Raw genomic sequence first — 4,925 nt, forward strand, 5'->3', positions numbered from 1 at the left:
GGGATCCGAGCCGCCGCTCGGATCTGCGCCGCGCCGCCGTCCAGTCACCGGAGGAGAGCCGCCGCCTCCCGCGCCCGTCCGGTCGCCTCCTCCGCCGCCCCCTCGCCGGTGAGCCGTGCATCGCCCCGTACGCTTCCTCCTTCCCTCTCTTTTTCCCCCTCTCAGCTCCCTCTCTCTCACACCGCAGGTGAGGGAGTCCTGGATTAGGGGGTATCCGGACAGCTGGACTATATACTTTGGCCGGACTGATGGACCGTGAAGATACAAGACTCAAGACTTTGTCCCGTGTCCGGATGGGACTCTCCTTGCGTGGAAGACAAGCTTGGCAATCCGGATATTAGATTTCCTTCTTTGTAACCGACTCTGTGTAAACCCTAGCCCCCTCTGGTGTCTATATAAACCGGAGGGTTTGGTCCATATAGACAATCATAATCATCATAGGCTAGCTTCTAGGGTTTAGCCTCTACGATCTCGTGGTAGATCAACTCTTGTAATACTCATATCATCAAGATCAATCAAGCAGGAAGTAGGGTTTTACCTCCATTGAGAGGGCCCGAACCTGGGTAAAACATCATGTCCCTTGCCTCCTATTACCATTAGCCTTAGACGCATAGATCGGGACCCCCTACCCGAGATCCGCCGATTTTGACACCGACATTGGTGCTTTCATTGAGAGTTCCTCTGCATCGTCGCTTCAAGGCTCGGTGGCTCCTCCAATCATCAACAACAACACGGTCCAGGGTGAGACTTTTCTCCCCGGACAGATCTTCATGTTCGGCGGCTTCGCACTGCGGGCCAATTCGCTTGGCCATCTGGAGCAGGTCGACAGCTACGCCCCTGGCCATCAGGTTAGGTTCGGAAACTTGAACTACACGGCCAATATCCGCGGAGACTTGATCTTCGACGGATTCGAGCCTACGCCAGGAGCACCGAATAGTCACGATGAGCACGACTTAGACCTGCTGTCGGATAATACTCGGGATATCGCACCTGCAGAAGCTCCGGACCTAAATCCGGGGCAGATGGTGTCGTCCGAGGACGGGTGGATAGACCCCGCCCCAGAAGCTGCACACTCATTGGCGGTAGAGCCGAACACAGACTTCACCCCCAGGGAAGCTTGTTGAGGGAGTCCTAGATTAGGGGGTGTCCGGATAGCCGAACTATCATCATCGGCCGGACTCCAAGACTATGAAGATACAAGATTGAAGACTTCGCCCCATGTCCGGATGGGACTTTCCTTGGCATGGAAGGCAAGCTTGGCGATACGGATATGTAGATCTCCTACCATTGTAACCGACTCTGTGTAACCCTAGCCCTCTCCAGTGTCTATATAAATCGGATGGCTTTAGTCCGTAGGACGAACAACAATGATACCATAGGCTAGCTTCTAGGGTTTAGCCTCCTTGATCTCGTGGTAGATCTACTCTTGTAACACACATCATCAATATTAATCAAGCAGGACGTAGGGTTTTACCTCCATCAAGAGGGCCCGAACCTGGGTAAAACATCGTGTCCCTTGTCTCCTGTTACCATCCGCCTAGACGCACAGTTCGGGACCCCCTACCCAAGATCCGCCGGTTTTGACACCGACATTGGTGCTTTCATTGAGAGTTTCTCTGTGTCGTCGCAATCAGGAAGGATGCCTTTTCCCGTCTTTAAAGACGGCGCCGTCGTCAAGGGAGCCTTGGCCGCCGGCCAAACTATCCGGCTAGGTGGTTTTCTTATGACCGCCTGTTCGGCCACCGCTCCAACGATGACCTCTCAGGTCATCAAAAGCGATCTTCACGTCAGCTCGGAATTCGTCGAGCAGCTAGATCCGATTGAGCTCTCCTCCATAAACGAGCTCTTGGATCGCATCGCCGCCCTGGGAGTTGCTACAGACTACGATCAGATTGGTCTTAAAACCGATCTGAGAGAAATTAACTCTCCCCAGGCTACCCACCACGTTGTTGTGGTAGAGGAACAATGCGGCGACTCTTCTTCTATGTTAAAAACCAGCTATGTCCGGATTCCCGATCCCTCCATGCCGGATTCCCGCGGAGGGACGGACGTCAATCAAATACTGAACCTAAAGTCAGGCATCAAACCAGATTTGTTGGAAGGTATCCAACAAACCAAGCTTCCAAATCCGGAAACTTCTTGGCCTTTGAGCCTCAGATCGGGCGGGATTCCGAACTTACTTCCACCCGCCCACCCAAACATAAGCGATCTATCTCAAATACGGCAAGAGCTCGATGAAACAGTACATCATTACTGGGCCAGATTCCTCCTGGTTATGAACAGGATAAAGGACTGTCGTGAAGTCAGCGCGATTTCAATTTTTTTGCAACAATTGCACGAACAAGGGAATCATAAACGCCATAAGTCGTCGCGAAGTTACACGCTTTGCTGACCTAGCGATCATTGTACAAAAATACTGTGCGATGGAGAGCGCCTAGAAAACCGAAGCTAGGTTTTGGGACAATCCGGCCCTGAATACAACCCCAGTCCGAAATAAAAGGGTGCGTCATACTCAAGCACCTGGATTAAAAATCAAAAAGCAAAAACCCCCTAAAGGGCATGGAACCGTACTGGAGGGATGGCTCAACGGACCCTGCAAAATCCACAGTACGGAGGGCGCCACTCCAACACATAGCCTTCGAGCATGTTGGATACTACGGTAGGTGGCCAAAAGTGGCGAAGGATTTCTAGCCCCGGACAACCAGCCCAACAGTACCAGTACGGTATCAACAGTCTTCGAGACTTTCGCATCAAATAACATGCGGAAGCAAACAATCCGCAGCCTCGCCGAAGTCTACCAAGTAGCAACAACGAATCCATGGAGTGACACAGCTATCACCTTCAATGCCAGCGATGAACCTAAATTCCGAACAGCTCGAGCACCAGCCGCATTGGTCCTCAGTCCGATAGTGGACGGCTTTCATCTTACCAAGGTACTCATGGATGGCGGCAGCGGTTTAAACCTCATCTATGAGGAAACTCTTCAAAAAATGTAAATTGACTGGAGCCGCATTGAGCGAAGCAGCACAACCTTCAGGGGAATAATCCCTAGTCGAGAAGTACGCTGCACAGGAAAAATCACACTAGACGTAGTGTTCGGCTCGCCGGACAACTACAGGTCCGAAGAGGTCACGTTCCAAGTGGTCCCATTCGGCAGCGGATATCACGCCTTGTTAGGGCGAGAGGCATTCACAATCTTCCAAGCTATACCCCATTACGGGTACATGAAGCTCAAAATGCCCGGGTCCCAATGGAATAATCACTCTCGTCAGTGATCTAGATATAGCACTCCGCGCTGAAAATAAGACAGCCGCACTGGCCCTAGAGGCATTATCTGAAGCCCTAGCGGCAGAGGAACTCACCGCGCTGCGCTCCACGGTGGATAGGGACGATGTGATACTCGATAAGAGGTCTAAGTCCACCTCTTTTAAACCAGCAGACGAAATAGTCAAATTCCAGGTCCATCCAACGGACCCCATAAAGACGGCCTCCATTGGGGCACAATTAAATCCTGATGTAGAAGCCGCACTACGAGAATTCCTTCGGGAAAATTGGGACATTTTCGCCTGGCACCTTTCAGACATGCCAGGAATCCCACGCAGGCTGGCAGAGCACAGCCTAAATATCCTAAAAGGATTCAAGCTAGTCAAACAGGCTCTTCGGCGATTTTCCAAACCCAAAAGACAGGCAATGGGAGAGGAGCTAGCCAAACTCTTAGAAGCCGAATTCATCAGAGATATCAAACATCCGGACTGGCTAGCCAACCTAGTAATGGTACCAAAAAAGGACAAATCCTGGCGCCTTTGTGTCGATTTCAAAGACCTTAACAAGGCCTGTCCAAAGGACCCCTTCCCTCTCCCTCGCATCGACCAAATCATCGATGCTACCGCAGGGCACGATTCATTGTGCTTCCTCGATGCATACTCCGGATACCATCAAATCAAGATGGCGGAAAAAGACCAGGCCGCAACGGCATTTATTACTCCATACGGACCATTCTGCTTTAACACAATGCCCTTCGGACTCAAAAATGCCGGCGCAACATATCAGCGCATGATTCACACATGTCTGGCCACCCAGATAGGCAAAACAGTAGAGGCATACGTAGACGATGTGGTCGTCAAGACCAAACACGTCGAAACTCTAGTAGACGACTTGAGGGTGACATTCGACAACCTCCGAGCATATGACATTAAGCTCAACCCGGAAAAATGCGTTTTCAGCGTACCAGCCGGAAAGCTCTTGGGCTTCATTGTATCCGGTAGAGGAATTGAAGCAAACCCAGCCAAGATCCGAGCTCTGTCACAATTGGACATCCCAAAAGACCTCAAGCAAATACAAAAACTAACTGGACGCGTGGAGGCTCTAAGCTGCTTCATCTCCCGTTTGGAAGAAAAGGCACTGCCCCTCTATCGCCTCCTCCGGCGCACCGAACATTTCGAATGGACGGATGCTGCCACGGCCGGACTCGAAGAAATAAAGGTCGTATTGCAACAAATCTGGTCCTGGCCGCGCCCAACCTGGGCGAACCAATGTTGTTATATATCGCAGCAACACATCAAGTTGTCAGCGCGGTACTCGTCGTCGAACGAGAAACAGAAGGGCACAAATTCCCTCTTCAAAAACCAGTGTACTACGTATCCATTGTCTTAACTCCATACAAGTCCCGGTACCCACACTATCAAAAGATAGCGTACGCGGTGTTCATGGCATCCCGGAAGCTGCGACACTACTTTCAAGAGTGTTCCATAACGGTGGCCTCCGAAGTACCTCTCAATGACATTATAAACAATTGCGATGTGACGGGCAGGATCGCAAAATGGGCCATTGAGCTCTTACCATTTGATATAACCTACAAACCACGATGAGCTATCAAGTCGCAAGTTCTGGCTGACTTCATCGCTGAATGGACCAAAGCCAAACTC

The sequence above is a fragment of the Triticum aestivum genome, chromosome 4B (genome assembly GCF_018294505.1).
Source record: "Triticum aestivum cultivar Chinese Spring chromosome 4B, IWGSC CS RefSeq v2.1, whole genome shotgun sequence".
NCBI classification, from domain to species: domain Eukaryota; kingdom Viridiplantae; phylum Streptophyta; class Magnoliopsida; order Poales; family Poaceae; genus Triticum; species Triticum aestivum.